Genomic DNA, 24,375 nt, shown 5'->3' with positions numbered 1-24,375 from the left:
CCTTCCACAGAAGGTTTGCTACCCTAGAGCCAAGGTCAGACCAGCAAGGTGAGAGGTCCAGCGGCCACTGAGTTTGGCTTTCTTCTTGCTTTGAATTATAATAGAATTTCAAGTATAGAAGAATTGCAATGATTAAACACTACTTTTGAAAATTAAAAACTGTTTTGAGTAAAAAAATTTGATTGTGGTAAAATATATACAGCCTAAAATATACTCTTATCTAATTTTTAAATGTAGTTCTGTGGCATTAAGTACATTCACATCATTGTGCAATAATCTCCATCAACCATCTCCACAACTTAAACTGAAACTATTTACTCATTAAACATGAACTCCTTATTTCCCTCCCCCAGCCTCTGGCAACCCCCATTCTGCTTTCTGCCTCTATGAATTTGACTACTATATGGACATAACATAAAGGAATTCATATAGTATTTGTCCTTTGGTGACTGACTAATTTCACTTGGCATATGCTTTCAAGGTTTACCCATGTTATAACATGTGTCAGAATTTCTTTCCTTTTGAAAGGCTGAATAATAATATTCCATCATATGAATATGCCACATGTTGTCTATCCATTCACCTGGTGGCGGACACTTGAGAAGCTTCTACCTTTTGGCTATCATGAAGAGTATTGCTATGAACACGGGTGTAGACATATTGCTTCCTGAATGTTTTTAGTTCTTTTGGGCATATATCCAGATGTGGAGTTGCTGGATTATATAATAATCCTTTGTTTAATACATTTGATGAGCCACCATACTACTTTTACAGAAGCTGCATTTTTTTTTACATTTCCGTCAACATAAAAGTTCCAATTCCTCCAAATCCTCACCAACACTTGCTATTTTCTGGTGTTTTTTTTTTATTTTATAGTGGGTTTGGAGCTTCTTCATTTTATGGGAGTATCAACAGCTTGCTAATAAATGGTAGAGCTGGGAATTGCATTCAGGTGATCTGAATCCAAGGAGCAGGACTTGGAAATTTTTATTCCAGAATAATGGCGCATGTCCTCAGGCTCCTGGGGTTTTCTGCTAATTGCACAAAACTGTTCATCATGGGGAGGCATACTCAGCCTAAGGCGTGATAAGGTAGAAGGTATAAAATATTTCCATTAGCAAATGGTTTGGTCAAAAAACAAGTCAATAACCTGAATAAATGTATAAAATCAGAATAAGTCCTGACCTTTGGTGCAAATGCCAAGGGACCTGAATGTGGATAATTTTGGAAGCCAACTGAAGAGTTGAATTATTACTTGTCTCAATGCTTCCTGCTTTCGGTTGGGACTGGAAATGGAAGTGCCAAGCTCTGCCAGGAAGTCTTCTCTCGTGGTTTTACTGGTCAAGGCTAATTTAGGAAGTGCTGGAAATCTTGTAGAAACCCCTCGGGAAATTTTTACCTTGTTTTCCTACATGAAAAGTTCCACTCAGTTACAAACCTCAGAAATGACATCTGTACTCCCTACTGGCTTATCTGGGCTCAACCTTGCATCTGTTCCCAGTGCAACTCTCTATCAGTCAGTCCAGCTGGGGGAGCCTGGGCCACTCAGAGAATGGTGAGAGATGAATTGCCAGGGATTCTGCTGGTTCTTTCATGTGCCCACTGACTTCACGCACTTACTGCCCTAAGAAGTGGGTGTTAATATTTTCATCCCCATTCAGAAGACCTTGCCGTTCAAAGAAGATGGGTTCATTTACCCAACATCACCCATCTGGTAAGTGGGAAAGTTAGCACACAAATCCAAGTGCATCTACTTCCCCAAACTCCACTTTTCTCATTACCCTCCTGTTTTAGAAATATCAGAAATAATTCCTATCTTGGTTTGGAATGCAGCTCAGTGGTAGAGGGCTTGTCTAGACGGTGAGAGCTCCTGGATTTGATCCCAGCACCACACACACAAATGGGGAAGGATAATTCCTTTATCAAAGAATATTTGAGCTCTTACTGTAAGTCATAAGAACTGAAGGACTTCCACTAAGCTGAAAGCCTATGTGCAGCTTGATGTCCCCACTGAGGCCACCATGTATAGCCTATGCCCTTTTTTGACTCCCTCCTCTCCTCACATCTCCATCTGCAGATAGCTGCTCCTCTCAGCTCCAGAACAGACCTTCACATCCTTCCCTCCCTACCTGTCTTATGCTGGACCCTCTCTAGATTGCGTGTGCCACTCTTCCTTCCTCACATGACCAGGTCCTGCTAACCTTCCAAATCCTGCTAACCATCCAAGTCCCTCTCCAAAGGATCCTCTAAGAAACTTCTCTCTGTCCTTCTTAGGTTCCTTTTTTCTTATGCATCATATCTCCCTGCCACCTCCAGGAAGTCATGTACATGAAATGCCTAGCAAGATAAGGATACACATGGGAGTTGAGCAGAGGGTGATAGGAACCAGGAAACACACAATGGAAAGAACATGTCTGTGCAAATCAAAGTGGAAAGCACTTTGCAAGTGAACTTGCATTAGAAAATGAGTCAGATCTAGAAATTAAGATTTGGATGGTGGAGATTTGAGGCTGGTGAACAGGTATGATAAACATGATGGTATAGAGGAGAGGTGGGCAGTTCAGAGAGAAGAGCGGGCCTGGCAGAGGGGAAGTTTCTAAGTAAGGGTGATGCAAAGGTACCAATGGATATGCACTTTGGATCAAACCAGAGAGCTTCACTGTCCTCAAAAGACACGATTTTAAGTTTCTTGATGGAGCAAGAACAACAAAAGTGTATGCCATATTGTGCAAGTTTAAAACCAACTATTATTTATTCACTTATCTGACAATGATTTCTAGGTATTTACCAGGTTAGTGAATCAGATTGTGCCCCTTGTTCTTATATAACAGAGTTAGAAGAAAAAAATCAGAATCATGTTCATTGTTTTTCTCTTTTATTTTGCAAAGATGCCTAGTAATTAGCAGACTTCAAAAAGTGGATTAATCCTTTTACCCTGAAATATTAAGTTCTACAGATATAGTTTTTACTGGTGGCAATATTCCATTCACATTTGCTCAAGGATATACTTTAAGGCTACAAGATGAAGAAAGGAAAATTCTAGTTCACTTTTTCTTCCTTAAAATAAATTTTAATGATGAATTGCTATCATGAAAGGTTCATCTGATTCAATTCCTTTGAAAAATCAGAAAAGGAAACTCTTTTAATTACTCATGATATTATTTGTCCTGGCACACACCATGTAGGTGGGAGCAAAGCATAGCATCTTTTTAAAAAATTCTGTACTTCAAATATGTTTTCAGCAGTTTGGAAATTATATGTAATGTTTTCAAACTCAATTTACATATCCAGCAGCATTTGTGGCTAAGAAAAGATGGTTTAGAATCAAAACATCACTTTTCTCTGGAAAACTAGGTTTTAGGCTTGTCGATGGCTTTGAAGGCCATTTCCATACTCCCACCTAACATCATGTAATGTGCCAGGTGCTGGAGGGGAGCAGGTCGCTGAGTCAGAGTGTGGCCCTGATCCTATCACCCATCTGTGCTCTGGCGGGTGACATGACTCACCCCCGAGGCCCAGCCCCCGTCAGCCTCCCAGATCTTCCCCCATCGGATGGGAGCTTCCTATCATCCAGTTCCCAGGCTGCCAGCACAACCCCACTGGTCAGGATGTTTTTGACTAGAAATCATTTTCTGGAGTTCTAAATCATTTGTAGAGGTAGGTTCTTCCTCTTTTCTTGGAGACAAAACAGTTCAATGTGCTTTTAGTTGTTGCATCAGACTGAGATTAACCTGTGCTTGTTAATAGCAAGAGAACTCTAGTTTCTTTGAAGCAGCATTTATTTCTGCCCAAGCGACAGAACGGTGTCAAGAAGTCATTTGTTTCCCATTTTATAGCTATGAAGGGCAAATACAGGGATGGGCTTGGGGTAGGTCCTGAAGAGGAAAGAGTGGGCCTTCTGCAACCTGGTAGCCATGTTGGAACCAAGGTGGGAGCGAATGCTAAGCAGTAAAGCAGAGGATGCCAGTTTCAGGCATAGGTGACATCAGCTCTAAGTTTTTCCCTCCTCACAGTAATCCTCTTATGCTAGCCTCCCACCCGAGGTGAGTCTGTAAGTGTCAGTCTAGGGTTGAGCTTTGTTTTGAGGCTAAGAGGGATAAGCTCTGACAGTGATCCCACTGAGAAATAGCTTGACGATTTCCAGAAAGCTGGAGGGGTGACAAGAGCTGATGTCCCTTGTCAGGGTGGATCTGAGGAAAGCAGAGGTCTCCAGGGAGCTGCTTCCATCAGGAGGATGGGCCTTGCCTAGTGCTTGTTCAGAAGACAGTGGAAAAGGTGGGGGGAGTTGGGGATGGTTGTATTGCACACACTCTTGTCATTTCAGTACATTTCTAGAGGAAACTGGGATCATCATAGATAAAATGTCAAGGTGTCCTAATCCTAAGGTTGATTCGTATATAATGCTGGTGAAGGAATATGTCCTGTGAGGATCATTGTGAACTGTAGAAACAGAGACTCTGAGAGCAGAGGGGCAGGGAGTGTGATAACACCAGGGAATGAAAGGGGACCAGTTTGGAAAGCTGGAGACAGTCAAGGTGAGAATTTCTCACATGTTTGAATATTAACTATATGGTTTGTGCAAACTGACATTTCCACCCAAATTAGTCACTCAGGCCTGCTTCAGAATTGGGTGTCCACATCTTTACTCAGTGTAATGACAAATTTTAAGTGTCAACTTGGCTCAGCTGTCATGGCCAAGTTTTGGTCAAATACCCATCTGTGAAGGTAGTTTTTAGATGAGATTAACATTTTTGCTCTGTAGATTTTGAGTAAAGCTGGTGGGTGTCCCTAGTGAGGTGGCCTCATCCAATCAGTCAAAGGCCTTAAGAGAAAATAGTGAGGTTCCCAGGAGAGGAAAGAGTTAGTCCATCAAGCCAACTTTAGACTCAAGTTGTAACATCACCTTGTTCCAGGGTCTCAAGCTTGCCAGCCTGGCCTACAGATTTCTAACTTGCCAACCTCCACATACTCATGAGCTGATTCCTTAAAATCAATCTCTGTCTATACTCATCCATTCTGTTCCTTGAAGAACCCTGAATAACACTTTGGTCTATTGTTGGTGCACTTGGCTGCACATTCCTTTCCTTTTGTCTCCTGCTCCTCCTCTACTTTTGCCATGCAAAGCTTCCACGTCCCCTCTCATCTGATGTGTGTTAGGAAGAGAGATCTATGTGGTATAAGCAAGGCCCCAGGTCAAAAGTTGGGGCATCATGGCTCTAACTCTAAGCCGGCCACAGGTTATCATGAGGCCTCAAGCACATGAGCATTCCAATTTTACTTGCACGGGAAATAAGACTATATCAGAGGTGGTCAACCTCAGATCATCAGTATTAGACATATTAGACATTGTGGAGATAATTTTGTAATTTCTGTTCTGTTCTGGAAAGAATACTCAATGTTTTCATCATATTGGAAAATTAGTCTGAGGACATAGGAATCATCATTTACCATAATTGTTGGATCCACTCATAATCATCAAACCTGTGTGTGTGTGTGTGTGTGTGTGTGTGTGTGTGTGTGGAGTTGATTTAGCTAGTTTGAAAATTTCATATTGAAAATGATGATTGAATAAAAATTTAAATTGATGACAAGTACTGTTAGGAGTCAATAGTTTAAAAGCCATGATTATAATTCTATCATTCTAAGAATGAGAAGCAACACACACACACACACACACACACACACACACAGACATTCTCTCTCTCTCTCTCTCTCTCTCTCTCTCTCTCTCTCTCTCTCATAGGTAGAAGAGTCCCTGCAAATGTTATGTTCTAATATCTTGGAAACCTGTCATTTACTACATAATAAAAGGAGCATCCGAGATATAATTGTGGGTACCACCCAGTGACCTTAAGTGTGAGATTGGTCTTGGATTTTCTAGATGGGTCTGATTAATCAAGTAAACCCTCAAAACAGAGAACTTTCTCTGGCTGGCGACAGGACGCAGGAGACAGAAGGGGTCATTGGAGGGATGTGAAGTGTGAGGGAATTGGCTCACGATTGATAGGGAGGAATCAGGGATCTCTGGGGGCTAAGATGAGCCCTGACTGACAGCCAGGAAATCAGGATCCCAATCCTACAGCCCCAGGGACTGAGCTCTGCCAACCAACTCAATGAGTTCAAAACACATTCATCGTTCTTCTCAGATCCTCCAGAGGGGAGCCTGGCCCCATCGTCACCTTGCTCTTAACTTTGTGAGCACCACCTGAGCCTGTTTGGAATTCTGATCTAGAGACCTGTGAGACAGTATTGCCTTAAGCTACTAAATCTGTTATGGCAGAGGTACAGTCCGAATTGTGTTACCTCCCCCAAATTCATTTGTTGAAGTCTTACTCCCCAGCACCTCAGAATATGGCAGGTAAGGTCTGTCAAGGAGTGATGGAGGTAAAATGAGTACTTTAGTGTGGACCCCAACCCAATAGGACTGGGGTTCTCATGAAGAGATCAAGACGCAGATATACAGAGAAGATGACCACATGAAGACACAGAGAGATGATGCCACCACGTGCCAAGGAGTGAGACCTCTGAGGGGACCTATCCTGCCAGCACCCTGGTCTTGGATTTCCAGGCTCTGGGACTATGAGAAAGTAAATATCTTTTGTTTAAATACCCCTGTCCATGGCACCCTGTTCCTGTAGGCCCAGTAAATGAATGCTGATAGCAACAGAAAACTAGCACATCCCCCTCACACAACTGTTTTTCCAGTTTCTGCTTTTTTATGAGGACGTGGACATCAGCATACAATCATGTTTTAGTATTTCACATCTTAAAAGAAAAATCCCTCCCAGAGTCCCATGTTTTTCTTCACTTGTGACCCATTTTACTTGTGGTGGGCAGCTCCTGATCATGCCTCAGTGCTGGCTCTTGTCTTTGCTCAAGCTGTTCCAGTGGCTGATTGGCCCCTTTACAAGTTGGTCCTTGTCAGGACGATGAGGATTCCCTAACCACAGTTCAAAAGTGGCCCTTTGTTCTGCTCTTATTCTGTATCTTACCAGCATTCTGCACGATTTTGTTTTCAAAACTGCTCTTCTCCAGGCTTCTGTGAACTCCTCCACTGTGGTTTCCCTCCTACCTCAGTTTCTTTCCCCTTTGTCTTCACTGTGATGTCAATTTTGCATGACTCTGAGGCTCTCATCTGACTCTCTCTCTTTCTTACCTCCAATTTCCTGAACCTCATCTAGCTCCATGGATCCAAACACCATATTTGAGCTAATGACCTCAATTTTGTCCTGGCCTTTTCCTGAAAATCCAGACTCACTGCCAACCACACACCTGGCAACTCTGCATGGATGTCTCGTGGGCTTTTCCATCACATGATGGTAAAACAGAGCTCACCTCTCTCAACATCAGTGACTATAAATTCTAGTCTTAGGACATAGATCTACCATGTGGCTCAAGCCACTAATAGGCATGATTCTCCCTTGAAACCCCCATATTTTAGCTTTTTAATGTTTTCATCAGTGCATTATAGCTATGCATGATATGGGGGTTCACTTTGATTTACATTCATGGTTCATTCTCAACAGAGCTTATTGTTCTGCTTTATATAACAGGGTGATAGGAATTAAACAATGTCTGGCCATTTTACTTACTTATTTTTACCATGGCTTGTAGACTAAAATTCACCTTGGAAAAGGCCTTCTATATTAAATCATTTAGTCATTTTAGCAAAACTTTTTATAATGCAGAGGATGTGCAGTATTTCCCCTTATCCATGGTTTCACTTTCCAAAGTCTCAGTTACACTCAGTTAACTGCAGTCCAAAAATATTAAGGGAAAATTTAAAAAATAAATTATTCATAAGTTTTAAATTGCCTACTGTTCCAAGCAGCATGATGAAATCTCATACTGTCCCACTTTGTACAGGATGTTAGTCATCTCTTTCTCCAGTGCATCCACAGTGTATTTGCTACCTGCCTATTAGTCCGATGTTAAATGATCACATCAGTGGTTGTGGGATCACAGTGCTTGTATTCATGTAGCTCTTATTTTACTTAATAGCCCCAAAGAACAGGAGTAATGATGCCAAAGAGAAGACATAAAGTGTTTCCTTTAATAAAAAGGTGAAAATTCTTGGCTTATAAAGAAAGAAATTTGTATGCTAAGGTCACTAAGATCTAGAGTTAGAAAAAAAAATCTACTTATCAAATTGTGAAGTAGGTCAGAACCTGTCATATGAAGACCAGCCCCATGGCTAGTGCCTCGAGGCTGAAGCTTTGGGTGTGAGCCCCTGAAAGTGACAGGCAGATTACAGTAGATGAGCCATGGAGGTTAGAGACCACTCTTGTGGCCCCTGTGGTACTGGGAACCAGCCCACAATTTCAGCAGAATGAATGGGCATTCCTATGGCAGGATAGAACCCAAGTTCAACAGCAGCAACTGCAGCAGAATGAGTGAAAATCATGGTGGACTACACGTATACACTTCCCTGCCCCTCTCCCTGAAACAGGGAGGCAAGACAGACTGAGTGAACCAGGTAAACTCAGCACATAAATGCAGACCTTTTTTCTTTAAGGAAAAGATGGGTGCTCAAGCAATTAAAAAAGGAAAAATGTACTTGGTACTCCAGGTTATTTTGTCAGCTAAGTACTCCAGGTTAATTTATCAGCTAAGCTGATAAATCAAAAAAATTAAAAGATGCAGATAGTAAATAAAAACATGAAGATATTTTTAAAATGTTTTATAATCCAATAAGTAAAAACAACCTTGCTTCTTGACACATGGTTAATGGGCTATAGTCACTCACAATCCACAGAAAGACAATGGATAGTCAGAATTCTTAAGTTTTCTGTGACAGGTTAATGAATTATTTGTGTGTATTCTAAAAATGTTAAGCCACGGTTAAATAGATAAATAATGGGCTTGCTCCAGCCTTGTGTCCCTTTTCTAAAATTCAATGAGATGGGGTGGTACCCAGAAACCAAGTCCCTCCTCTTCTATAAGTCTCCTTAGCTCTGTGGTCTGAGACAACCCAGCACATGGCTATAGGAATCAGGCGTGGGATCCGGGAGGCTTTGTCCTGTGCCTGCATTATCCTTCTTGTCATGGCTGTGACCTTTTTCTCTACCAGCAAAGAGAAGGGGCAAGTCTGAAATTCAGTCCCCAGGATGACGATCACAGTTTTTATTGTCTGAAATCTAAGCAAAATAATATGGCTGTTTTGCTCAGCTTGGCCATTCACGTTGAAAAGATGTGTGAGGTTCAATGAGACGCGAAGCAAGACTCACCTCCCTTCTCACATTACTGACTGCTTGGAAATAGTTTGTCAAATTGTATTTATGGTGAGACAGGTTCAAACAGCAGCTTAGAGTTACCCGCGTGGAACCATATTGGAAATGGGAAATGACAGGAGCAAGAGAATAATAAAGGGTCAATTAAGGCTCCAGGGAAGATAGGAGAAAAGACAAAATCGGAAAGAATGTATGAAGGACCAGAATTTTTTTTATTACTACTTTAAAATATCAAGGGAAAAATAATGCATAGAAAGAAAGTGACTCTCTCAGTGTAAGGAGAATTTAAACTCAGAAGGCATAAAGTAACACATTAATAATACCCATCATCATCTTCATCATTGCAGCCACCATTTGTTGAGTAATAAAAAGTTAGTCATATTAAGCATCATCATCTTTTTGCTAAGTGGCTCCTCTGTGTCAATGATGGAGCTGTTTTTTGTATCTGCTGTTTCTAACTCCTAAGCTCTGCTGTTTCTACTATACCACTGCTTCTGAATGCAGAAACAAGGATGGAGATTCTTTGGCCAAATTCAGGTGCTTTCTGAGCCTCATTAGGGAGCATTTGGGAACTCTAGCAAGTCATGCTTCCGTCGAAACCAGGGAAGCTAGGAGTGCCATGGAGAGGAGGTGCCACATCATCTCTGGAGACAGCCTACTGCTTCAAGGAGCCAAACTGGGTTCTTGGCAGCAAGCAGAAAGAGACCAGGCTTGACCAGTGCAGCAAGTAAATCCCCTCAATTGGCAACTCCAGATGGAGAGGAGGCAAACAGGGAAGAGGAAAAGTCACTGCTGGGGCACTGGGCTTCATCCACTGGGGTCCTCTGAGAGTGATGGACTGCCTCAGAAGACCCCACTGTAGCTACAGATGGGGGGGAGATTTGCACCCTGGCTTGCATCCTCTGTTGCTCACTGGACTTCCTCATATTCACTAGTTGACTCAGATAGGTTCCATCTGCATCTGAGAAAGGATAGGGCTTGAAAATAGGGACTCCCCATGCAGTGGAGTCTGATCCTGTTGGCAACATCTACAGGAAGCTGGATGCCAGGCAGTGTTTGGAGCCAGAGGCAGCAGAGGGTGGGAGCTGGGACACAACAGGTGTTAGACATGCCTGCTACTGGGCAAGGGGAGTCAGTGCCTATACATCATTTATCAATAGGACCCATACACAGTCAGTGTAGGGGAGAAGAGTCTTTCCTTCTGCTCTGAGGGCCCCATAATACCTGAGTCTCTGAAATATACTAACAGAGGTAAACTAACAGGAGAAATATTATACACATTGATTATGAGCATGAGGGCATCTTAGGAAAGAAAAATACAACCCCTCAAATACAGTGAGATTTAAGAATTTATACACTCTCTTGCAGAGAAACGGGGAGAGAGATGTAGGCAACTTAGAGGAGAGTAAATGATTTTCTGGGCAGGCGTGGGGAGCAGGAATGAATGGGCCCTGGAGGAATAGATGATAGTCTGTGACATTTTGTCTGGGTATGGAGTTCTCTTCTGACTTCTAGCGTCCTCTCTTGTTGACAAAGCTCTCAGAGTAGGAGCTGATAAGAGCAATCTTCCTTATGGAGGTTCTGTTTTGGGGCAGATAAGGGAAGTTCAGAGAAAGTCTCTGTTTGCAGTTGTTGGTTTCAAGTGCCTTCAGCTCAAAGTGATCAACATATCGCACCAGCAAATTTTGAGGTGGCATTTCCTAAGCTCCATCATTAGGAATTCTCTTTTCCAAGATGGCGATTTCCTCCAGGCTCTAGGTACACCAAATGCAAATGACATCACTGGAGAAAACCCCAGGAGTCTTTCTCAGGTCAGGCCAGACCACATCAGGTTTGTTTAGGACATCCCAGCTTCTAACACTTTATCACGTTTGTATAGGGCTTCTCAGCTTACAACACTTATCAGGTTTCTATAGGGCTTCACAGTTTACAAAGTGCTTTCATACATATCATTCCATTTCATCTTCACAGAATTCCCTGGCTGAATCATTACCACAAGCCCCAGGATACCAAGGAGACAACGGAGGCACCAAAGATTATGCAACTTTTAAGTGAAGGAGTATGAATCTGCAGCTCTTCTTTACTAATTTCTTCTTTCACTTTTTATGTTAACAGTAAAATGTGAATGCTTATACATGTGTATTTCAAGACTTTAGTGAGAATACTTTGCAGATAAAATCTACTCAAATTCCCTGGCACATGGTCTATTTAGTTAATATCTTGCTATAAAATAGGGGATGAGGGGTTGTGGGGGAAGGACAGCAAGTGGTGTAGGTCTTCCCCATAAAAAGGCACTTATAGGTTTTTTTGGTTTTTATTCTGCTTCTTGACCAGATGATTCTATATTTGTGCCATCACAAAATGAAGAGAACTGTAAAGATGTTTTGTAGATGTCATGGATGATTTTAGATTTGACCATGTTTTATGTCTCAGGTATTGGTCTCTACCTGAGTGCTGCTACATGTCAGACACACATATAGCTTTCAATCAGCCCTTCTAAACTTAAGAACAATTATCCCTACTTTATAAATAAGCCTGACCTCTGAAAGGCTTGACATCTTATCCAGCAGCATACAGCAAAAGGCCAATCAGCCCAGCATCAGAACAAGAATCAATTCCATACTACCTTTGGATAGAGAGGGTAATGGAAAACACTTGGAGGAAATTAACCCTCATTTCCCTTTTTTATTTTTTTTGGTACCAGGAATTGAACCCAGGGGTGCTCAACCACTGAGCCACATACCCAGCCCTTTTTTATTTTTATGAGACAGTGTCTTGTTAAGTTGTTCAGAGCCTCGCTAAGTTGCTAAGGCTGGCTTTGAACTTGCAATCCTCCTGCCTCAGCTTTCTGAGTTGCTGGAACCCTCATTTTCAAGGGGAAATTATTTGCTCAAGTGCACCCCTGTGCTGGGACAGAGTTCTCTGGTTCTAAATCCCTGGTGAGGGCCCTATACCCAATTGCCGAGTACCCACTTTTGGCTGTGTACTCATGTGGCAGAATGTGGAGTAGAGAGACAAAGCAAGCTATCTCATGTCTCTTTAGAAGGGCAGTAATCCTGCCTAATGACTCGCAAAGGCTCCACCTCCTAATTCCATCACACTAGGATACGTTTCAACCCTGAGTTTCAGGAGGACACGGACATACATCCATTGCACTGAATGTGTGTCCATTTGGAAACTTCAATGAGCTGGAACGTTATCTAACAGTATCAAATATTTATTTATATATAGTCAGTATAAACCAGTTTTCTAGATAATGGGAGATCGAGGAAATTGGAGAGATTAATAAATCTAGTTTGCAGCCTTCATTTGTGCTTACAATTAAGTCAAGGACATGGGCACAAATAGCAGGGGAAGTGAAGCTGGGTAGAAATGGGCCAAATAGGAACTGAGAACAGGAATCCCACCTAGTTTCCAGACTGATGGCTGAGGGTACAGGGCCCTCTAAAGACAATAGCTAAGGAGGTAAGGAGTCCTTTTTTTCTTTCGTTTGTTTATGTTTTTTCAGTGCTGGGGATTGAACCAGGGCCTCCCACATTATAGGCAGCCCATGAGGTTTTGCAAGTCTTTGATTATTATAGACCCATTAAACAGCTATATGCCATTCTTCCCAGGATCATAAAATTTGTCTTCCTTCACAGCAACCTGAAGGGGCCTCATTCCTCTGTGTTTATTTCCCCCTCTGGGAAATAATCATTCTGAAAATTGCTGTAAACTCATAATCAGGTGGTGATGATTTAGCAACTGACGGTCCCTGTTACACTTCTCTCTTAAGATGAGAGATTATAAAAGCAGATATGATTATTATTATGAATCGTTAGAAGAGAATATAATTTTTTTAAAAAAACCTCTTATTCAAAATCATGGCATCTGAATAATTTTAAAGCTAGCACTTGGAATTTATTTAGGCTAGTTTAAAGGCTAATTGATACAATTTCAATTTCAAATTGAAACACTACTTATAATGCATTGTCATTCATCTTAATGGGTGTTAATGTTGAAACATAATTGCGACTCTTTGAATAAGAGCATCATTAACCCTGTTATTGCTGATCAAAGTGCAAAGATATTCTAATAAAAACGCTTGTCCGGTAGGATTGGGTGCACAATTTGGTATCTCCAATCACAAGGGTTTCCGGAAGGAAAAGGGGCTGTCCTAATACTTTGGTGTTTACCCTTTGGATATTGAGGAAATAAACAAGATAACATATGAGGTACTTGCACTGTGTAGGGGAAACAGTAAGTACTCAATAAACACTTCAATAGATAGTAGTTGTGATTTTTTTTTTTTTTTTTTTTTTTTTGCAGCTGCTCCCAATAGCGATTATCTTTATTTTCTTTTCCTAAGCTTCTTGGAGGTTCTCACTGGACCTAGGATATGCACCAAGTTACAGGAATTGTCTAAGAAAACATTGATTTTGATAGTCACAAGCTGCTGCATTTTCTGTAGATGGCAGTCACTCTACACAATCTTTGTTACACAGTGAATACCTGAAAAGTAGTTTTAGATATGAGGACACTAAGGTTCAGAGATGTTAAGCCAAAAGTCCCCAGATTTATTCTTAACATGTCCATTGAGTGACAGAGTTGAAATTTCATGCAACAGTGTGGTCCATGCTCTTAACAATAGTGCTAATAGCCAGGGACGGTCATTTCTGACACTGGAGCATAGTTCATGGAACACCTTGGGTTTCCAGAAAAGAAAATAAATTGAGCCAGTTTGCTGTGTCATACAACCACTGCCCTTTTCAGTTCCCTTTGCCTCAGGCACCCATCACCCAAGGAGCCCAAAGCCCACCACTGTGACCATTTCCCTGAACAGATTCTCCCCAGAGCTTCCTCATCACTGTCAGACAACTTGATTAATTCTGCTGCTGCCAACTCTCATGGGCAAAAGTTCTACAGCAGTGCAGAAAGCTAACATTTTGGCCATTATTTTTCCTAGGTAGAGTTTTTTGAAGATGTCTAATGGAGCCAAAGATCTACAATGACTGAAGACCTAACGCTCTCCCCTTGGGGTAGCCCCATTTCAGTTCACCCATTTGTGAAGCGCATTCAAAGTCGACAAGTTTCAGGGAGTTAACTACATTGGTCATTTTTTTTTTTTTTTTAGTGTACAGATTGGTGATTTTTATTTTTAAAATTATTATTTTTTTATTTTTTTATTGGTTATTCAAAACATTACAAAGATTGCAGAATCACATCGGTTACACATCCACATTTTTACATAATGCCATAATAGTAACTGTTGTATTCTGCTACCTTTCCTATTTCACCAACACTCATGGAGAGAGTGTTTAGAGCCATGCCTCTGAGCTCTGGGCAGACACCTATGGAATAGTCCAACCTGTGTTTATCTAGAAACTACCTGAGGTTATTACAGATTCGGGCATAACCAATACTACGAATTAATTGCTGCAAGTGTTTTTATTATTTGTATTAGACATTGCGCTAAATATTTGACATACACAATCTTAATAAATCTTCATAGAAAATCCTAAAAAAATTGGTACTAATATTATCCCATTTTACATGTGGGGAAACAGACATTGAGAGAGGTAAAAAATCACTCCCTCAATATAACTTGGCTGTCTGGAGATAGGGTCAGGATGCATATCTTATCAAACCATCTACATTACACAGACTTTCACAGGGCTCCATGCTGGATGGATGACAGATTTAAAAGTGTCGCATCTGATTGGCAAAGCCAGAAAGAGCCAAAACAGCAGGCAGTATTTGACTGGAATCTTGGAAGCCTGAGTAAAAAATTGCCAAGAGAAGAAGAAATGAAAATTGTAGCTGAAGAAATACTAGGCACCCACGCCTGGAGGAGGTCAAGGTCATCTCATGCTGTGGGAACCACCTGTGGTTTTTACTCAAGTGAAGTTCCTGGTGAGGGTGGGGGCAGTGAGGCATCAGAGAAGGGAAGTGGCAAAGCTGAGGCTGGTGTATGTCAGAGAGGGCCTTGGGAGCTAAGCAAAAGCTGGAGATCTGTTGATGACAGGGAGCCCCTGAGGAAGGTGGAGACCCCAGGTTAGGAAGCTATGCATGCTTCAGAGGATGGGGTAGGCTGTGGAGAAGAGACCTGGGTAGGAGACCAACCACATAACTATTGCAATAGTTCAGCTACCATGAGGACTTGAAGGTAGTGGCAACAGGAAAGAGAAGGTTTATATGTTTAATGAGTAAAATTATCAGGACTTGATGAATAAGTGGACTTGTATGTGTAGTAGCAGGCATGGGTAGTTAAGGTGCTCTGCGTGACAAGCAGCAGGAACTGAGGAATTTAAGTTAAAAAGGGTCTATATCTGAAGTAGGCTAGTTAGCCCAGCTCACAGATGTGAAGAGTTGATATTCCTGCCTCAGGAAGAACATAGTCCAGAGCAGCCACCCCCACCCCCAGAATTTTGAGGCTCAGTATCAACTTTACAGTCTCACTAATAATGAGACTTGGGTGTCAGATATCATTTTGACTTGAAATATGGCCAAATGCTTGCAATGCCATCTGCTGATAGAACCCACATACATCTACATCTTTAGAAAGCCAGGAGGGGCAGGCACCAAGTCTGACTTTGTGGAGGGTGAGGTGGACCCAGACAAAGTTTCCTTCAAGGATGCTCTCTAGCCCACCACTCTAGAAAAGACTGAGCTGAGCTTTGTGCTTTTAAAGGAAGTTTATTTTTCCTAAGTGAAAAATTATAAGATTTATGAGGCACATAAAAATTATCTGTGATTGTAAAACTAACTGAATTCAAGAATTAACCCTCCTTGATTTAAAAGGAAGTTCATCTACAGCGGGTAGTTCTCCCTGAGGGCACTGGGGTGGAGTCAGCTTTCTGTGGACTGTGGTCCCAGGTGTCCCATCCAGCATATACCAACTGTCAGGGTTTAAAGACTGAGAGATTGAGGAGTGAATGATACTGGAGCACCAGGGATAGGGGATCTGGTAGAATAAGTATATGTTTAGGAAGTCAAAAAAACTGGGACTTGAGCCCTGGCAATTACTAGCTGTGTAATTTGGAGCAAAACTACTTAATTCTGTGAATCTCCATTTCCTTAGAAGTTTTTGGAAATACATCTGTTTCGGGCCCTACGTCCTCAGATTCTGATTCAGTAAATCTGAGCTCTGAAAAAGCTCTACAGGCCATAGGGTGAGCAACCACGGTTGAAAACTGATCTGCAGTCATTCATTGAAGAGGCATGTATTCATCCAGCCACTCATTTATTCACCTGGTTTCCGAGCACCCGGTCTGTGCCAGGGTCTCTGCCTGGCACTAGGACCTGTGCAGTCGGCCAGATAGATGGGATGTGGACTTTATGACTGATACTTTGTGGACCTTATGCTCTTATCAATAAATGAGTTTTATTAGAGGAAGAAATGTCACATGGATTGCAGGGATGGCCCCTGCTTGTCACCTGCTAGGAGATTCTTGGAATCACCTTAGCTCCTGAATTCTAAAATAAAATAAAATAAAGTAATTGGCCATTCTGGACTTGTCAAAGGGGATTTCTACTCCACACATCCCAGGACACTCCTGTTGCAAATGAATACTCAACAAGCTCACTTTATATTTCCAGGGATAGTGTGGGGAGAGGGAGGCAAGCTTGGACCTTAACTCATAATCCTTTCTCCAGCCCACCATTTCTTCTGGTGAGTTATTAAGTCACAGTGATAACTTTGGCACTCCTTTGGGGTGCCTTCTGTGTTTAAATGTCTTCAGTGTCAAGTGATTGCCACGTAAAGTGTCTAATTCCTCCTCTCTCCACTCCATCAGAGTGGATCCCAACCAGAGAAGAAGCATCTCCACCATCATGCCTCTCTCCAGTCAGCTGTGGGAATGAGATTTGTAGAGATGAATGGATGCAGGTCAGAAACTGCAGTCTCCCTCTCTCTGAAAACTATGCAGATTTAGAATGAGTAATTGGGCTTTTCAGGCAAATAGGCAATTTCATTATTACAAATTTGACTTAGGAGTAAATCCAGCAATGTGATGGTTAACTTGAACTGCATGAGCCATATGCATTTCCTTGGGAGCAGAAGTGAGGAGCCCACACTGGGAAGAGCCTGGCGGGTGGAAAGAGGAAGCACAGGTTTGTGCTTTGTGCGGTCTGGGGTGGGGGAGGCCTGCAACATGGAGGCTGGGAAAGAAACATCCAGGACGTGAAGGATTCCACAATATTGTGTTTACAATAAAGATTAAAGTGATTTGAGAGTCTGGATGTTTTCATGTATGTTTACAGATATCTACATTTTTTATAGATATGGATGAGGGCACATTATCATAGATGATGATTTTTATCTAGTATCCCTAATGCTTCTAGCATCTTTAGTGCTTAGTGCAGCATGAGGCAGGTATCATGTTTGTGTATAAGTGACTGGATGACAGATGGAATGATTAACTCCATTGTGGAATTTTGATTATAATAGTAACTAAACGGAACAATATCAATGGCTAAAAGTGAACTTTGGTAAAGTGGAGATCTAACCTTGGAAAAGGGCATGATTTCCATAAACACAGATCAGCAAACAATAATAATGATGTTGGTGTCAATTGTCTTGGGTTCAAATCCTAGCTCAACCCATTGTTAACTGTAAGACTCTGAGTATGTTACTTAATTTCACCAAATGATAAATGAAATGGAACTAGAACTCTATGTATTTGTGTGTGTGTTGAGTCCATATACGTGAGATGCTTAGAACTGCACCTAGCCCACAATGAGGTCCCTGAAATTATAACTCATATCTCATAATGGTAGCTGTATCTGTTTGGACACTTAAATAAAGTAAGTCTCAATTTCCTCATCAGTAAAGTCTGAACAGGAATCTTCTATTTCACAGAATGGCTGTAAAAGATAAATAGAATCATGTGGGCAACCGTATCTGATACAACATCTCTGTTCAATACATATCACTTGGCTTTTTCATATCTACACCATGTAGTTACACTTTTATATTGCCTGCATCCTCACTTCCTTTTTCTTCTTTGCAGCTTAAAAATAAAGACCCTAACTGTGAGTATGTTCCCAGATTGAATCATATTTAAGATTTCAAACAATTGAGCCAAGTAACAGAGAGAGGGGGTATTTCAGGAAGGGCGAGAATGCTTTATTTTGTTTTTTATGTTGGTACTTATTCTCCCTGTGTGTGGAATGGACTTCTGTCCAGGGACTTAAACAGTCCTGATCAAACACCCTCATTTTGCCAGGATTAGATGCATCTGAATCAGAAATGGCCACCCTCACAGACACTTTGAAGGTGAAGCTGACAAGCAAGCCCATGGCGTGGTATTCCAGAAGCCAAAGCAGACCAGGACCACCACAGCCCCCAGCTTCCGCACAGAGGGGACAGGGGAATTTTAAATGGGGACCCTTGGGCAATCCCCCAGCTCTTACCCAAACGGTCACAGGGTCTTCAGAGGGCACAGGACAGTGATAGCTTCTCCTGAGAGGAAATGTGACTGGGGAGAGGCACTGGATAAAGGGAACTTCTGGGCTGGCTGTGTCCAGAAATTTCCTGTTGAGTGTTTCACTTCACGTTTAGGAAAGGATTGAGGAACTCTTGGGAATCCAGTTAACAAAGGTCTAGAACACAGTGAAAAGTAAATGCTGCATCCGTGACTGGCTCTCAGGGCTTCCAGGACCCGCTGCTGACTTCGAAGGTCAAGGAGACCCAGGCTTTCTGCTAAGTTCCACGTTTTCTTCATCTTGTCTTTGTTTCCCAACTTTGTCTTTTTTGTCTTTGTTTCTACTTTCTAGTAGTCCCAAGTATATACTTGGCAATTTTTGCTTTTCCTTTCAAGTTAAATAAAGCAAAACAGGAAACACGGGAAGTGGTTCATCTTTGCACACCCTTACAGCCATGCTTTTGCAAAGTGCAACAGAACAAGTGCTCCCCAGACTCCTTCCCAAAATGCTTTCTGTTTTTTTTTTTTTTCTAACCCTTTATAATAAGAACCTTGCCCCAGGCCCAACCATTTGAAATTAAAAAATAAAACAGGCCAGACCAGTTAATAGGATACTTATATTAAAGTATGCATTAAAACATCATGCAGAAGAGAATATATAGCTTTCAAAGAGGGCATCATCTGAGCACTGCTCTGTAGGTTTTAAAGAGCAGTTTTTGGAAGACTGGAGAAGAAAAAAAAAGAGTGCAGTTCTTTCTTTTCATTTCATGGATCCTTAACCCATATTTAATGCAGAGTCTGGATTTTAGACACAGCAAGTATGCTTGTAATTATTTCAAACAGTTAAAAAAGCTAGTTAATGATGTTCAACATAAGTAATCATGTTAAATAGTAAAATTTAATTTCTTAAAAACTTAAATCCTCATATCTTCTGGAATGCATTGTACTGGAGGATGTCTGAGTAAATTAAATTCTCTCCCGCACACTAAAGCATCAATTTCCTTATGGTAATTATCTGCTAGATTGGATCTGTCAGAGGCCGGGAAGCAAGCCTGACATTATACCCTCTTTACAAAAAATGATTACAAAAAATTAAGACGAATGAGTAAAATTAAGGCTGTGGCTGCTAAGCCTCTATAAAGCTCTCATGGATCCTTCTACATAAGATACCATTGTACCGGGGACTAAGCTTTTAATGACTAGCGTATAATCAGGTGAAGTCCATTAAAGAGCCGCAGAAGTAACCGATCGCAGAGATAACAGCGAGAAATGATTTTCCGCCAAGCAGAAGCAATTTATTATACACAAAAACGCATTTCTAACGGAAGTGTTAGGATGGATGAGGAACTTGGTGAAGGTGACAGGATTTCTTTCCTGGAAAGTTTATACAAAAAAAAAAAAAAAAAAAAGATAACACAAGAGAGCAGATATGGGTTTTTCTTTGCCATTTGGGGTCCATGGAGAGGAGTCAGGACAGACTAGTTGTGGCTCTACCAAGGACAGGGGTGCCTCCTGGGTCACACTGCCATCCGTAGTCCATCCCTTTAGTTTGGATTCCTGAGGCGCAAATTTGGACAGATATATCCTTCAATTCTGTGCTGGACTTTGGCTGATGGCAGTGTGGATAGTGGGATTGTTAATCTGCTGCTGTTCGACTCAGCTGTGTGTGAAAGCACTTAGGGAATATAATTGCACGGCTATCAGGGCCAGCACATTAGTTTAATTAACTCTAAGGCAAAGAAAAAGCAAAATCCCCAAGGAATTGCGAGAAAAGCTGCCACAACCCTGGATATAAATTAGTAATGAAAAACGCATGACTTGGCATTCAAGGCCCTGAGCAGCTAAACAGGGTCATCTCCTACACTCCGCTCTCTGCTGCCCCAGAAGTTCTTACTTTGCTAAACCCAATCATGCTTTTTGCCTGGAGTATTCATTTCCAAGGACTCTTTCTCCTCTTCATAGTGACTCAGACTGCTGGGTCAATTCCTGCCCTGCCATAGTATTTTGTTTCTCTGGGTCTCTGTTTCCTGATCTGTAGAATGGGATAAATAATGACATGGGTTTACTGTGAGCATGATTTTGGTTATGCCACCACATACACAGCAACCTCCATCGCAAGGTGGCAGCTTCACCTGGCTTCACCATCATGTCTGTGCCTCTCTTTCCCCTACTGTATGAGCTGTGTTTCTGAAAGCAAGGAATGTTTTTGGATTTCCACTGAATCCTCAGCATCTCATATAAATGCTGGTAGATAATAGGTCCTTTCAAATTATCACTGAGTAAAAAGCATGAAGAAAGGACTAGCATATTTCTAGTGTGGAGTAAAAACTAGAAGCAATGAGTTCTCATTTTTTAAACCTCAGTTTACCTCCATACAAATGAGGCAGGTAATCTGATTCATGCCCTTCTTGATTCTCTGGCACTAAGCAAACAGGGTATGGATGAGCATGAGTTGTACACACTTAGACCACTAGCTTGGGGACATAAAAGTTGTCATCTTAGCTCATGCCTTGTAATGAAATATATTTGCTCCGGAACAAGAAAAATTGGGATTTTTAAGAGTTAACTGGGAATGACTTTGGGAATGCAAAGGTGTTTCATTATTTAGTAATAAGCATTGTGACCCCTGCAGCAAAAGCTTCCTTCCCCAGATGGTCATAGTAGGTAATGATACAGAGGCAAGTGTAGATGGATATTGAAGCTGACTTAGACTCCTCTTCATGTTATTCAAAGCTCTTCACTGGCTGGTCTGCATGTCCTGTTTGAGTTTCAGCTGTCATGGTCTGATCTGTTCATGTGGAGCTGTGTGCCCTTATCTCCATAGAACACCCAGTTCAACACATATGTGCTATTGCTAAAACACACATGTGGTCTCTGACATGGCACTCTTATCCTTCATCTTTACCTGAAAGTTCCTTCCTCACTTTTTTTTTAAGTTTCACTTTATTTTTTAATTGATGAATAATAATTGTATGTATATATGCAATCATCCCTTTATGTCTGTGAGTTCTGCATCCCTGGATTCAACCAACTGCAGATTGAAAATATTTTTAAAAAATATTTTTAAAATATGGCAACTGTATTGAATATGTTGATTTTTTTTCTTATCATTAGTCCCTAAACAATACAGTACAATAATTTACATAGTATTTACACTGTAATATTTATCATAAGCAATGTAGATATGACTTAAAGCGTATGGGAGAATGTGCATAGGTTATATGCAAATGTTATGTCATTTTATTTAAGAGACTTGAGCATCCATGAATTTTGGTGTCTGCTGGGTGTCCTGAAATAATCCCTCGTGGACACTGAGTGATAACCATATTTATGGTACAAGATGATGTTATGAAGCATGTATAGGTTGCAGAATGATTAAATCAGACTAATTAACACATCCATCTCATTCTTAAGGTAAAGCTCTCTGGCAATTCTCTGATGTGCAGAGGGAAAATGAGCTTCTTTCATTAAACTTTGTTTATATTTCCATAAAAATACGGATGAAATTATGCTGTCAGCTAATTGGATGCATGTCTGTTGCCCCATGGAGTTAGCTATTTGAAGGCACAAAGCATATTTTCTTTGATCTATTTATGCCTTCCATGGTTTGAGAAGCTGACCTGGTATGACTGGTACCCAAGAGAAAATATCTTTCTTTAGGTAACTATAAATATAAAACATGTCCAAAAGATGATGCAAAATATCTATTTACCTATTTGATAGAACAAATTTTCTTTTCCCTAAATCTTGGAACCTTAAATAGGCTGCTAATTCCTTCCAAGCTTCTCTCTTCTTTCTTCCCACTGCCAATATTGATCACTGCTCACAGAATAACTTTGGTTTTTCATTCTGGTAAAATACATATAACGTAAAATTTATCATCTTCACCATTTCAAAGTGTTAAGTACAATCACATTTTTTGTGCAACCATTACCACCATCCATCTCCAGAACTTTTTCATCTTATTAAACTGGGACTCTGTACTTATTAAACACTAACTTCCCATCCCTCTCTGCCACCAAAGAGTTAACATTCTACTTTCATTCTCTATGAATTTGATTGCTCTAGATTCCTCATGTAAGGGGAATCATTCAGCAATTCTCCTTTCAAAAATGGATCATCTCACTTGGCACAATGTCCACAAGTTTCTTCCATGTTGAAATATGTGTCAGAACTTCCATTTTTAGCACTGAAAAACATTGCCCTATATGTATATACCACACCTACTTACTCATTCCCCCATCAATATACACCTGGCTTGCTTTTACCAATTAGCAATTATGCAAAAGGCTGCTACGAATATGGCTGTAAAATATCTCTTCAAGGCTCTGCTTTTATAATTTTTTTGGATACATACCCAGAAATGGGATTACTGGTTTCTGCATTTCATTTTTTTTTTTGAAGAACCACCTCACTTTTTCCACAGTCACTAAAACCATTTTACACTCTCACCATCTCTGTATGAGGGTGCTGATTGTTCTACATCCTCAACAACACTTGCTATTTTTTGCTTTTTATTATTGTAGGCATCCCGATGGGTATGTGGTGATATCACATTGTGTTTTTGACTTATTTTCCCCTAATTATTAGTGAAGCTTGTTTTCACGTACTTGTTGGACTCTCCTGTATCTTCTTTGGAGTAATATCTAAGTAAATTATTTGTCTGATTTTTAATTGAGTTTTGGTGTTGTTGATGTTAAGGAAGTATCTATATATGTAGGATATTAACTCTTTATCAGACACGATTTGTAAATATTCTCTTCTATTCCATAGGTTAACTCTTCACTCTGTTGATCATGTCCTTTGATATACAAAGAAGTTTATAATGTCAACATATTGCAACGTAACTATTTTTACCTTTGTTTTACATGCTTGCAGGTTATACCCAAGAAATTAATGCAAAATCCAATATATAGTTTTCCCTGAAGATTTTTCTAGTTTTAGGTTTCAGACTTAAGTTTTGGTCCATTTCAGTGTAATTTTTTTCTATATGGTATAAGGTAAGGGTCCACATTCCTTTTTTGTATAAATGTTATGCTCTCAAGTTTTAGTCTGTATTTTGTTGTTGCTGTTGCTGTTTATGAAACACATCTTCCCCATAAAGAATCAAGGAAGGGTAAAGATGTGCTTCTCAGGGACAAAGACAATCTCTTTCTACCATATTTATATCTAACAACTAAAAATAGTTTTGCAAATTGCACACACATCTATACAGAGTCAAGAGAAATGCAAACACTGGGTTTTCCCCACGGCCAACTCCACTTGAATACTTCACATTTAGCTCAAAATCTTGCTCCTTCAATGGCATTTCTGCAGTGACAGAGACAGTGATGATAGTGGGAGATATCTTTGTGTGAGATTGTTGCTTCAGTGAGCATTCTGGTGAAGCCACTTGTTTTCTGGGTTGAATATTCCCATCACCAGTGTGGAGTTGGCACCTGAGAGAAGAAAGCATCTCCCAAGATATCTGAAACAATCCAATAAATCTACACCAACATCTTCAAAATTATCACTAAGCAAATTGCTAGTCCAAAGCATAGGAGTGGGACCACAGACAGGAAGAAGGCAGAGAGGACTGGAGGGACAAAGGAAGGCATTAGAAAAGAGGACTTGTGAAGTGGTCATGTAACCCCTGCACTAATTGTGGCAGGCCTCCAGCAGGCCAATGTGCATGAAGGCTTACAGTTCCTGAGAAATATGCTAAAGGCAGCACTAAAGACACAGTTTGAGCCTTGCTTTAC

Source organism: Callospermophilus lateralis, chromosome 1 (assembly GCF_048772815.1).
Source record: "Callospermophilus lateralis isolate mCalLat2 chromosome 1, mCalLat2.hap1, whole genome shotgun sequence".
In the NCBI taxonomy this organism is placed as follows: Eukaryota; Metazoa; Chordata; class Mammalia; order Rodentia; family Sciuridae; genus Callospermophilus; species Callospermophilus lateralis.
This window is presented reverse-complemented; position numbering follows the sequence as displayed.